The sequence below is a fragment of the Eschrichtius robustus genome, chromosome 2 (assembly GCF_028021215.1).
Source record: "Eschrichtius robustus isolate mEscRob2 chromosome 2, mEscRob2.pri, whole genome shotgun sequence".
Taxonomy (NCBI): Eukaryota; Metazoa; Chordata; class Mammalia; order Artiodactyla; family Eschrichtiidae; genus Eschrichtius; species Eschrichtius robustus.
Window position 1 is genome coordinate 8,653,729 of NC_090825.1, and position 14,215 is coordinate 8,667,943.

Consider the following 14,215-nt stretch of genomic DNA (forward strand, 5'->3'; position numbering starts at 1 on the left):
GTTACACCTAAACAGTCAGAATGCTAATCATTACATGGGTTCTCCAAGTGAGGTTGTAAAAATGATTCTTTCGCAATAAAACTAGATAGTCATCCCTAATTCAGTGGTAACCTTTGAAGACAGGAATCAGGTCTTAGACATACCTGACCTGTTTATCTTTGGGGTCTAACAGCATATTCCACAAAATAAGTGCTCAGTAACTGTTTAAAGATAATGAAGGCATACAAGAAGGTAACAAAAGAAATTCAGCTTCAGAGTTTAATGGTTTCCATAAGTACAGGAGTGAGGGTGCCAGATAATCCCTAAAGGTTCCTCTGGGTTCCACAAGATAAAATTTCTAGGAAGAACTTCGCTTAAGGGCAACTACACAATTTCAGGTTAGAAGCCGAAATATCGGATGAAAATGTTTATTTCAACAGACTCATTGGTTAAAGAGATCCTCCCTTGGGGCCCCGGGAGCTGCCTCTGGACACTGCATGTAACCATGTGTGGCAGAGGGGGTTGACACTTGCTGGCTCTACAGCCTCTGGAGCCAGCAAGTCAATATTGAGTTTCAGATTGGTGGGGAAGCATGAGTATTAGTTTGACTGCTGTAACAAATTGCCACAGACTGGGTGGCTTAAAACAACAGAAATTTCTCTCTCACAGTTCTGGAGTCGAGAAGTCTGAAATCAAGGTGTTAGCAGGGCAACATTTCCTACAGAGGCTCTGAGGAGAATACATTCCTTGCTTCTTTCAACTTCTGGTGGTTGCTGGCGTTCCTTGACCTGTGACTGCATCACTCCAATCTTTGCTTTCATCTTCACATGGTCTTCTCCTCTGTGTGTCTCAAATCTCCCTCTGCCTCACTCTTCTTTTTTTAAATTTCATGTAATGTCTGAAACATTTATATTAACATATTTCCATACATATTTCCATACAAATACAAGATTTTTAGAAATTTCATGTAATGTCTGAAACATTTATATTAACATATTTCCATACAAATAACCCAATGAAAGTTTAGTATTAGTTGTTTTGTTTTTTTATACTGCAGGTTCTTATTAGGCATCAATTTTATACACGTCAATGTATACATGTCAATCCCAATCGCCCAATTCAGCACACCACCATCCCCACCCCACCGCAGTTTTCCCCCCTTGGTGTCCATATGTCCATTCTCTACATCTGTGTCTCAACTTCTGCCCTGCAAACTGGCTCATCTGTACCATTTTTCTAGGTTCCACATACATGCATTAATATACGATATTTGTTTTTCTCTTTCTGACTTACTTCACTCTGTATGACAGTCTCTAGATCCATCCACGTCTCAACAAATGACTCAATTTCGTTCCTTTTTATGGCTGAGTAATATTCCATTGTATATATGTACCACAGCTTCTTTATCCATTCGTCTGTTGATGGGCATTTAGGTTGCTTCCATGACCTGGCTATTGTAAATAGTGCTGCAATGAACATTCGGGTGCATGTGTCTTTTTGAATTACGGTTTGCTCTGGGTATATGCCCAGTAGTGGGATTGCTGGGTCATATGGTAATTCTATTTTTAGTTTTTTAAGGAACCTCCATATTGTTCTCCATAGTGGCTGTATCAATTTACATTCCCACCAACAGTGCAAAAGGTTTCCCTTTTCTCCACACCCTCTCCAGCATTTGTTGTTTGTAGATTTTCTGATGATGCCCATTCTAACAGGAGTGAGGTGATACCTCATTGTAGTTTTGATTTGCATTTCTCTAATAATTAGTGATGTTGAGCATCTTTTCATGTGCTTCGTGGCCGTCTGTATGTCTTCTTTGGAGAAATGTCTATTTAGGTCTTCTGCCCATTTTTGGATTGGGGTGTTTGTTTCTTTGATATTGAGCTGAATGAGCTGTTTATATATTTTGGAGATTAATCCTTTGTCCGTTGATTCGTTTGCAAATATTTTCTCCCATTCTGAGGGTTGTCTTTTCGTCTTGTTTATGGTTTCCTTTGCTGTGCAAAAGCTTTGAAGTTTCATTAGGTCCCACTTGTTTATTTTTGTTTTTATTTCCATTACTCTAGGAGGTGGATCAAAAAAGATCTTGCTGTGATTTATGTCAAAGAGTGTTCTTCCTATGTTTTCCTCTAAGAGTTTTATAGTGTCCAGTCTTATATTTAGGTCTCTAATCCATTTTGAGTTTATTTTTGTGGATGGTGTTAGGGAGTATTCTAATTTCATTCTTTTACATGTAGCTGTCCAGTTTTCCCAGCACCACTTACTGAAGAGACTGTCTTTTCTCCATTGTATATCTTTGCCTCCTTTGTCATAGATTAGTTGACCATAGGTGCGTGGGTTAATCTCTGGGCTTTCTATCTTGTTCCATTGATCTATGTTTCTGTTTTTGTGCCAGTACCATATTGTCTTGATTACTGTAGCTTTGTAGTATAGTCTGAAGTCAGGGAGTCTGATTCCTCCAGCTCCATTTTTTTGCCTCAAGACTGCTTTGGCTATTCGGGGTCTTTTGTGTCTCCATACAAATTTTAAGATGATTTGTTCTAGCTCCGTAAAAAAGGCCATTGGTAATTTGATAGGGATTGCATTGAATCTGTAGATTGCTTTGGGTAGTATACTCATTTTCACAATGTTGATTCTTCCAATCCAAGAACATGGTATATCTCTCCATCTGTTGGTATCATCTTTAATTTCTTTCATCAGTGCCTTATAGTTTTCTGCATACAGGTCTTTTGTCTCCCTAGGTAGGTTTATTCCTAGGTATTTTATTCTTTTTGTTGCAATGGTAAATGGGAGTGTTTCCATAATTTCTCTTTCAGATTTTTCATCATTAGTGTATAGGAATGCAAGAGATTTCTGTGCATTAATTTTGTATCCTGCAACTTTACCATATTCATTAATTAGCTCTAGCAGTTTTCTGGTGGCAGTTTTAGGATTCTCTATGTATAGTATCATGTCATCCGCAAACAGTGACAGTTTTACTTCTTCTTTTCCAATTTGTATTCCTTTTATTTCTTTTTCTTCTCTGATTGCTGTGGCTAGGACTTCCAGAATTATATTGAATAATAGTGGTGAGAGTGGACATCCTTGTCTCGTTCCTGATCTTAGAGGAAATGCTTTCAGTTTTTCACCATTGAGAATGATGTTTGCTGTGGGTTTGTCATATATGGCCTTTATTATGTTGAGGTAAGTTCCCTCTATGCCCACTTTCTGGAGAGTTTTTATCAGAAATGGGTGTTGAATTTTGTCAAAAGCTTTTTCTGCATCTATTGAGATGATCATATGGTTTTTATTCTTCAATTTGTTAATATGGTGTATCACATTGATTGATTTGCGTATATTGAAGAATCCTTGCATCCCTGGGATAAATCCCACTTGATCGTGGTGTATGATCCTTTTAATGTGTTGTTGGATTCTGTTTGCTAGTATTTTATTGAGGATTTTTGCATCTATATTCATCAGTGATATTGGTCTGTAATTTTCTTTTTTTGTAGTGTCTTTGTCTGGTTTTGTTATCAGGGTGATGGTGGCCTCATAGAATGAGTTTGGGAGTGTTCCTTCCTCTGCAATTTTTTGGAAGAGTTTGAGAAGGATGGGTGTTAGCTCTTCTCTAAATGTTTGATAGAATTCACCTGTGAAGCCATCTGGTCCTGGACTTTTGTTTGTTGGAAGATTTTTAATCACAGTTTCAATTTCATTACTTGTGATTGGTCTGTTCATATTTTCTATTTCTTCCTGGTTCAGTCTTGGAAGGTTATACCTTTCTAAGAATTTGTCCATTTCTTCCAGGTTGTCCATTTTATTGGCATAAAGTTGCTTGTAGTAGTCTCTTAGGATGCTTTGTATTTCTGCGGTGTCTGTTGTAACTTCTACTTTTTCATTTCTGATTTTATTGATTTGAGTCCTCTCCCTCTTTTTCTTGATGAGTCTGGCTAATGGCTTATCAATTTTGTTTATCTTCTCAAAGAACCAACTTTTAGTTTTATTGATCTTTGCTATTGTTTTCTTTGTTTCTATTTCATTTATTTCAGCTCTGACCTTTATGATTTCTTTCCTTCTGCTAACTTTGGGTTTTGTTTGTTCTTCTTTCTCTAGTTTCTTTAGGTGTAAGGTTAGATTGTTTACTTGAGATTTTTCTTGTTTCTTTAGGTAGGCTTGTATAGCTATAAACTTCCCTCTTAGAACTGCTTTTGCTGCATCCCACAGGTTTTGGGTCGTCGTGTTTTCATTGTCATTTGTCTCTAGGTATTTTTTTATTTCCTCTTTGATTTCTTCAGTGATCTCTTGGTTATTTAGTAACGTATTGTTTAGCCTCCATGTGTTTGTCTTTTTTACGTTTTTTCCCCTGTAATTCATTTCTAATCTCATAGCATTGTGGTCAGAAAAGATGCTTGATATGATTTCAATTTTCTTAAATTTACTGAGGCTTGATTTGTGACCCAAGATGTGATCTATCCTGGAGAATGTTCCATGCGCACTTGAGAAGAACGTGTAATCTGCTGTTTTTGGATGGAATGTCCTGTATATATCAATTAAATCTATCTGGTCTATTGTGTCATTTAAAGCTTGTGTTTCCTTATTAATTTTCATTTTGGATGATCTGTCCATTGGTGTAAGTGAGGTGTTAAAGTCCCCCACTATGATTGTGTTACTGTCAATTTCCTCTTTTATAGCTGTTAGCAGTTGCCTTATGTATTGAGGTGCTCCTATGTTGGGTGCATATATATTTATAATTGTTATATCTTCTTCTTGGATTAATCCCTTGATCATTATGTAGTGTCCTTCCTTGTCTCTTGTAACATTCTTTATTTTAAAGTCTATTTTATCTGATATGAGTATAGCTACTCCAGCTTTCTTTTGATTTCCATTTGCATGGAATATCTTTTTCCATCCCCTCACTTTCAGTCTGTATGTGTCCCTAGGTCTAAAGTGGGTCTCTTGTAGACAGCATATATATGGGTCTTGTTTTTGTATCCATTCAGCCAGTCTATGTCTTTTGGTTGGGGCATTTAATCCATTCACGTTTAAGGTAATTATCGATATGTATGTTCCTATGACCATTTTCTTAGTTGTTTTGGGTTTGTTTTTGTAGGTCCTTTTCTTCTCTTGTGTTTCCCACTTAGAGAAGTTCCTTTAGCATTTGTTGTAGAGCTGGTTTGGTGGTGCTGAATTCTCTTAGCTTTTGCTTGTCTGTAAAGCTTTTGATTTCTCCATCAAATCTAAATGAGATCCTTGCCGGGTAGAGTAATCTTGGTTGTAGGTTCTTCCCTTTCATCACTTTAAGTATATCATGCCACTCCCTTCTGGCTTGCAGAGTTTCTGCTGAGAAATCAGCTGTTAACCTTATGGGAGTTCCCTTGTATGTTATTTGTCGTTTTTCCCTTGCTGCTTTCAATAATTTTTCTTTAATTTTTGCCACTTTGATTACTATGTGTCTCGGCGTGTTTCTCCTTGGGTTTATTCTGTATGGGACTCTCTGCGCTTCCTGGACTTGGGTGGCTATTTCCTTTCCCATGTTAGGGAAGTTTTCGACTGTAATCTCTTCAAATATTTTCTCTGGTCCTTTCTCTCTCTCTTCTCCTTCTGGAACCCCTATAATGCGAATGTTGTTGTGTTTAATGTTGTCCCAGAGGTCTCTTAGGCTGTCTTCATTTCTTTTCATTCTTTTTTCTTTAGTCTGTTCCGCAGCAGTGAATTCCACCATTCTGTCTTCCAGGTCACTTATCCGTTCTTCTGCCTCAGTTATTCTGCTATTGATTCCTTCTAGTGTAGTTTTCATTTCAGTTATTGTATTGGTCATCTCTGTTTGTTTGTTCTTTAATTCTTTTAGGTCTTTGTTAATCATTTCTTGCATCTTCTCAATCTTTGCCTCCATTCTTATTCCGAGGTCCTGGATCATCTTCACTATCATTATTCTGAATTCTTTTTCTGGAAGGTTGCCTATCTCCACTTCATTTAGTTGTTTTTCTGGGTTTTTTTCTTGTTCCTTCATCTGATACATAGCCCTCTGCCTTTTCATCTTGTCTATCTTTCTGTAACTGTGGTTTTTGGTCCACAGGCTGCAGGATTGTAGTTTTTCTTGCTTCTCCTCTGCCTCACTCTTATAAGGACACCTGTCATTGGATTTATGGTCCACCTGGATAATCCAAGATGACCTCATCACAAAATCCTTAATTACATCTGTAAGGACTGTTTTTCTAAATAAGGTAACATTCACAGGTTCCAGGGATTAGGGCGTGGATGTGTTTTGGAGGGCCACCATCTGGCCCATGACACTGATCTCCCAAGGCAAGAACATTAAAAAGTTCATAGTTCACTCCCTAAAATGCTTGTTGATGGCCACGGAGCTCCCAAGACGTTCTGGAGCTGAGCCAATGAGCTCACGTGGGACAGCCCATCATCCATCCACCCTTGGAGACGGCATTTATTGCCAGCCTGCAGCAATCTGACATAGCTGGGATAGCCAACAGAGCTTAAAGAAATTCCTGGGCTAAAGGATCCTCTGCATGTGGAAGTTTTCATGGCCAACGTAGATACTTTTCTAATCGCAAGGGTGGAGCTCTTGGTCCATTTATCCTTGGGGTCCTTGGGGCTTGTATAGTTCAGCATTTTTCAGAGTGCATGCCCAGGCACTCCAGCTGTGTGAGATGGCCTCTAAGAAAAGAGTTCAGTGACCAAGGACATGCGAACAACACTGGGGACCATATTCCCTCTTGTGGATGCTCAACACATTTTAATAGATTAAAGGTACCCAGAAATCCTATGGTAGAGAAGCCCAGTATTTCCCAACTTGCCTGCAACTCTTTACAACTCATAAATCATACTTGGCTTTGGAAGGGAAATCTATTGGAAAAGAAATGTATGAGCGTGTGTTTGCACTGTGTCTTCTGTGTTGGCAGAATGAGGGAAATGTCAGATCATGCCTCCTTTCTGACCTTATTTGCAATCTCAGAGCTTGTGCCAAACACTGACTCTAATGGGCTCTGGTCTCTGCTCAGCACCAGCTCCCCTGCTGACACGTTGCTTCATCCCAGGATTCAGCTGTGTTTGCCCAGGACTTACTGACTTGCTTGATGTTACAGCAGAGAGCACAGAACTCTGTGTTATGCCAAGTCCTCTGAGGCCCTCCTCACATTCTGCTCCTTTACCATAGTTGAGGGACATGTGAGTGAGCTTTGTGTACATGGCACCGAATAAAGCATCTTCTTTATCTGCTTCATTGAGTAATAAGTTCAGATGTGGCAACTCAATCTAAATTTGTGTGGCTTAAGCCCAACTTCTCTTTTTCTTCCTTTGGTCTCTTCAGAATGAACTCTCAAGGCCCAGTTATATCACATGGACAGACAGTCAGGACGCTGTCACTTGGGAAGAAACAGCAGGCATCAACCGTGATTTGCCTTTCTCTTTCTCCTTTCTTTCCTTCCTTCCTTCCTCCCTCTCTCCCTCCCTCTTCTTTCCTTCCCTCCCTCCTTTCTTCCTTCCTTTCTCTTCTTTCCTTCTTTCTTTTCTTTCCTCTTTCTTTCTTTCCTTCCTTCCTCCCTCTCTCCCTCCCTCTTCTTTCCTTCCCTCCCTCCTTCCTTCCTTCCTTCCTTTCCCCTTCCTTCCTTCCTTTCTTCTTTTTCTTTCCTCTCTTTCTTTCTTTCCAAGAATTAGGAGATTGACACAAACAGAACAAGGTTTTATTTCATTGGAAAAATTACAGGAGACTTTTCTTTTTCTTAATGGCCATACCACACGGCATGTGGGATCTTAGTTCCCCGACCAGGGATCAAACCTGCACCCCCTGCATTGGAAGTGTGGAGTCTTAACCACTGGACTGCCAGGAAAGTCCAAAAATTACAGGAGAAGTTTTTAATAAAGAGCTTAGAAGGTTTTGTAAAATACACTTGTCATTACGAATATCAACAAGAATGTTTTTAATGATAGCATGCACTTTCAAATTTAAGAATAATTTAAAATTTTGGCTGTCCTACTTTGTGAAAAAGATATAAATGAAAGAATATGAAGGACTGTGGCTTTCATGTTTTACTCCACAGATTTTTTTTTTTTTTACTTAAAAAAATGTTTTTTTTTTGGCCATGCTACAGGAATCTTAGTTCCCTGACCAGGGATCAAACCCAGGCCCCCTGCAATGGAAGCATGGAGTCTTAACCAATGGACCACCAGGAAAGTCTCTACTCCATGTGTGATTAATGAATGGTGAGACTCAGTAGCCAACACTTTAACCAAGTGATCAAACTCGGCATCAGTAATCATGGTCCAACCTGACATTTTGGCCTCCTGATTTGCTACCATATGAAAAACACATCATCTATGAAATATTCTTGCTAAAAAATGTTTAACTTGAGTCATATCAAGCCTCTAGGCTAACTTCCAGTTTATAGGAAATACAGGGGTTAAAGGAACAGTTAAATGACACCAGGACAAATCAATCAGACAAATCTAGAATGAAGGACATTGTATAAAACAACTGTCCTGTGATTTTCCAACAGGGATAGTCATTGAAAAATGAAATGTACAAGGACTGTTTTAGATTAAGGGAGACTATGTAGGCTTAAACCAGTGGCAATGCATGAAGGTCAATTGAACGCTTGTTCAAAAAAAATTCAAAACAAAACTATAAAAGACATTCTTGGGACAATTATAGAAACTTTAGATTCTAGATATTGTTATGGTGTGGCAATGGGTTTAAAGGACATTATTCTAACTGTAGGAGATACATGCTAAAATGCTTAGAGGGAAAGTTGTTCAGACACATACTTTCAAATGACACAGAAAAAAAACTATAGTTAAAATACATATGGCTAAATCTTAATATGTTGAATCTAGGTTGAGGGCATATAGGTGTTCATTGTACTATTCCTTCAACTTTTCTGTATATTTGAAAATGTTCATAATAAAATGTGCAGAAGAAAACTGGTCTTGAAGGCCTTCATCTCAGTAACATTTTGGCTTAAATTGCAAGTAATTTTTGTTTGAATATTGTATCTGAATATGTTAGGGATAAGAAACACTTGGTACTTTGTTTTGATGATTTGATTTGATTCAATGTAGCTCCTTGTTGAGACTATCTGCCTGAAGCATTGAAATTGAATTCATTATAACTGAGAAGTGCAGATGTAGAAGTACAGACACACCAAACCTTATATATCACTGTTGCTCAATTGATATTTCAGCTACCTTATGAATGTGTCTCTTGCTAAGAAAGGCATTCATACACATGTTGCTATTTCAGCAACAAAAAGTATCTCCTGGAAAATTTTGCTTTGTTTGTTCAGCCTATATTTATTGACTTACTACTACATGTCCAGGCCTGTGTTGGCCTAAGGGAAACATCAGTAAATGAAATGGGGCCACGGCCGTTGAAGATCCACAGTCACTGACTTCCAAGTGCGCAAGGACAGATGTAGCCTCATTCATGCTAATGCAGAATTCTCTAAAGATTTTGCTTGTGTACACCCTAAAAAATTATTACCTTCATTTCTTTTTTTTTTTTTTTTATATTTCACTGCCTGCAGTGTTGGTTTATTTTTTTTTTTAATTTTTTAAAATTTATTTATTTAAATTTTATTCATTTATTTATTTATGGCTGTGTTGGGTCTTCGTTTCTGTGCGAGGGCTTTCTCCAGTTGCGGCGAGCGGGGGCCACTCTTCATTGCGGTGCACGGGCCTCTCACTGTCGCGGCCTCTCTTGTTGCGGGGCACAGGCTCCAGACGCGCAGGCTCAGCAACTGTGGCTCACGGGCCCAGTCGCTCCGCGGCATGTGGGATCTTCCCAGACCAGAGCTCAAACCCATGTCCCCTGCATTGGCAGGCAGACTCTCAACCACTGCGCCACCAGGGAAGCCCTACCTTCATTTCTTGATAAAAATTTTTCATTGTATGTTTAAATGGCAGCAAAGATGTAATTCTGGCATAAAATTGATATTTTAAAATTGTTTCATCACTTTTTTTAAAAAAAGGTTCTAGTAAGTATAATTTCTTTATAATCTTTGTCTGGTAATCCCATATATGAAGTCTTTGTAGGATGGTTTCTGTTATCTGTTGTCTGTAAGTTCTTGTTTATATACATATATATATATATCCCAGATATGGGATTACCATATTGTGTCTGCCAGGTACTTAGGGGTCCCAGTAGTTCAGGATCATTTTGAACTAAATTTATTGCTTGAGATTATTTGGTTACTGGCGTGTCATGAGTTTGAGGTGCAATCCATGCCAGGGTTGGTTCCTGGGTATAATTTAATAAGGCTCAGCAAAACCAAATTGTCCTAAAAGTTTCAGAGAGGGGTCTACTTTTGGTTCACATTTGGTTCACTATTCCTCCTGAGATCGCAGTTCTGGAGGCCCTGGGGGAGAATCCTGGTAGAAGGTCTCTTAATAGATGTTTCACCGTGGGCAGGCTCTGGGCTTTGATAGTTGTTATTCTTGCCCCTGGAAGCCGTCAAAATTCAGGTTCAAAGTTTGCCTGTAATCAGCAGAGCAAAAGCAACTGCCATGTTCCATTTATATCCCGTCCTTAGATTCTGGCCTGCCAGTTCCTTTACTATTTTTGTCAACTCTTCAGTGGTTTTACAAATATGTTTTTAATATTTTATCAAGTATTTTCAACTGTTGGTCTAAATAACCTAGCCTGCTATATTCTTGGAAAGGGAAGTAAACATCATCATTTTTCTCAATACTTTAAATGAGAAGCTCTTTTAACCTGAGGTTTCTGCCTGGACTTGAAGGCAACCATGAACTCCTGGAAATTGTATGCAACATTTTGTGTTTATGCAGTTTTTCTGGGAAAAAAGCCCACAGATTTTATCAGATAGTCAAAGGTGCTAATGACTGAGACTCCCCAGATCTGAGAACCACTGCTTTATAGTTCCATTAGCACTTAGCAATTTTAATTTTAAAAAATGATTTCAGAATAATTTCAGACTCACAGAAGAGTTGCAAGTACAGTCCAAAAAAACTCCGATATTGCCTTCACCCAGATTCACCAACTTTTAACTTCTCTCTCTCACTCTCTCACACACACACACACTTAGTCTTTTTCTGAACCATTTCACTACAAGCTTCAGACCTGATTCTACATCACCTCTAAATACTCTAATGTGCATTTCCCTAAACAAGGACCTCCCAAAAAGTCAGGAAATCAACACCGATACAACACTACCATTCAAAGAACCTATTCAGATTTTAATTTTGCCAACTGTCCCACAAATGTCTTAGTTTTCAGGTCTAGGATTCCTTCATACATTGCATTTAGTTGTCACGTCTCTTTGGCCTCCTCCAATCTGGAACAGTTCCTCAGTCATTCTGTCTATCATGTCCTTGAGAGTTTAAGAGAATACAGCCCTTATATTCCGTAGGCTGACACTCAACTTGATTCCACTGGATGTTTCCTCATGCCCAGACTCAGGCATGCATTCCTGACAAACTTCAATTTTCTCGTTATGTCAATCTGTCCCATCACTGGTGATGTTGACCTTGATCATCTACTCATGTTGATGTCTTCACTGTAAAACTACTATTTTTCTTTTTAACTGTTGGAAAATGTTCCAATAATATGCTAAAATCCTGTTCCTCATTGAAACTTCACCCATTCTTAGCCTCCATTGACAACTCCAGTCTGAACCACTGTCAGGTTGGTAAGTGATTTTCTGTTTATATCATTCCTTTTACATTTATTGGTTGGAATTATACTGCAAAGTGATTTTCTGTTTTTATCATTCCTTTTACATTTATCGGTTGGCATTATACTGCAAAGGAAGAGCTTTTTTCTCTCCCTACTGATTTATATCATGGTGAGCTCATGGATTCCTATTTTACTTAATAGGTTATAATCTGTTACTGTAATATTTATTTTCATGCTCAAATTGTCATCAGCATGGCCAACGGGAGCCTCTTTGAGCCAGTTTCTTTATCCTTTTAGCATGGCCCTATCAGTTTTCGAGCCTTTCCTTAATTTCTGCACAAGATGTTCTAGGCTTATCTTGTAGTTTTCCTGCTCCAGCCCTAAAATCTGACATTTCTTCAGAGAGTCTTGGTTCCTCTTTTTTTCCCATATAAATATTTTTTGAAAATTTTGAACTTTATTTTGTTTTAGAGCAGTTTAAGGTTCACAGCAAAAGTGAGAGGGAGGTACAGAGATTTCCATATACCCCTACATAGGCTCCCCCATTATTAACATCCCCCATGGTATATTTGCTACAATTGATAGAATTGACACATCATGATCACCCAAAGTCCATAGTTTGCATTACAGTTCACTCTTGGTCTTGTACATTCTATGGGTTTGGACAAATGTCTGATGACATGTGTCTATCATTATGGATCATACAGTCTTGGTTCCTTTTAGTGGAGCATGGTATTAGAAACCAAAATCTGTATACTCAGTGTGCTCATAGCTACTGAGATATCACTGCATGTCTATCCTCTCAGAGGACAGAACTAGGAAATGTATATAACGTACACATAATATTAAATAATATATATTTCCTAGCGTATATATTTAATATCTGATATATATTATATATGATATTTACAGACATACATATATAGTTGAGCCTTGAACAACACTGGTTTGAACTGCATGGGTCCACTTATACTCAGATATTTTTTCAATAAATACGTACTACAGTACTACACCTTCTGAGGTTGGTTGAATCCAAGGATGTGGGACCACAGATATGACGGCTGACTATAAAGTTATACTCAGCTTTTCAACTGAGCAGTGGGTCAGTGCCTCTAATCCCCACATTTTTCAAGGGTCAACTATATATATTTCTATATTTGTTTACATTTTTAAAAATGAGTTCCTAATGATACCTATATTTCCAATCCAACACCTCAGGGTTTTTTCTAGCCTTCCCCTTTTCCATGTTAGTATTTTCTCCAACAGTGGGAAATCTGGTCATCATTATTCAACATAATCAATTGTCCAACCACACCAGTCTTCTCTCTCTGCCACCTGCATGTCTCTCCCTTCAGCATCCATGTTCTTGCCCACATTACTGTTGTGTCTCATAGCAGGAAGGGAGGAGAAATGGAATAGAAAAATGGAAGGGAAGGGAAGATGAGATGAGAGGGAAAGGAAGATAGGAAGGAAGGAAAGAGTTTAATGTTAAGATAATGCCATAAACTGCCTTCAATAATTTATAGACGTTAACGTTAAGCTTATAGTAAGGCACTTTACTTAATTATCATATGTATACTTGGTAAGCAGCAATTCTGTGCAACTTCTGTGCAACTGTTGTAAACTCTTGGGCTTCTATCTAAACATGGGCTCATGGTAAAAAGTTGAGAGTTTAGTGGCAGTGTTAAGAGTGTGGCTGCTGAGGCTTCCCTGGTGGCGCCGTGGTTGAGAATCTACCTGCCAATGCAGGGGACACGGTTCGAGCCCTGGTCTGGGAAGATCCCACATGCTGCGGAGCAACTAGGCCCATGAGCCACAACTACTGAGCCCACGCGTCTGGAGCCTGTGCTCTGCAACAAGAGAGGCCGCGATAGTGAAAGGCCCGCGCACTGCGATGAAGAGTGGTCTCTGCTTGCCGCAACTGGAGAAAGCCCTCGCATAGAAACGAAGACCCAACACAGCCAAAAATAAATAAATAAATAAATAAATTAAAAAAAAAAAAAAAAAAGAGAATAAGGGTAGGAATTAAAAAAAAAAAAAAAGAGGGTGGCTGCAAATGGTAAACAGGTGAGGTTTAAAAATTAGAGGTCTGGAGTCAGACAGACCTGTGCTTTAATTTTGGTTCCTCTTCTACATATGGCCAAAAGCAAGTTACTTATCAGCTGTCTCAGATTCCTCATCTGTGAAATGGCTACAATATTTGCTTTGCAAGATTGCTATTAACGTTCATTGGACATAATAGGGAGTTAGGTTAATTATTGTTATTGTTAGTTTGTTAGAGTTGGTGCTCAAAAAATTATACTGTTGTCTTCCCACACATCCCCTGTTGCTCCTTTGATTGCTATATGGAAACCCAGAATTACTAAGCTATAGTATCCTCGTGGCACAGTGCGCACACACACACACACACACACACACACACAGAGGCTGGAACCACGTGTATGCTATACCTTTAAGTGTCTCTTTTGATCAAAATAACTTTTTCTCAGGTTGAAATTCTGTATGAATTCTAACTGGTTTCCTTGGATAAGTTCGGCGAATAAAAATATTTCTATACAATCTTGGTGTCCTTGTTTGAAAACAACGAGAATTCTAATTATAATGCATATCTATTGT

The 14,215-nt window shown here is 38.5% G+C and overlaps 1 pseudogene; it reads right to left on the bottom strand.

The window, feature by feature from the left end:
* The window catches only part of LOC137755806 (large ribosomal subunit protein uL24-like), a 36,070-nt pseudogene that overhangs the window by 19,258 nt on the left and 2,597 nt on the right, over positions 1 to 14,215 (bottom strand).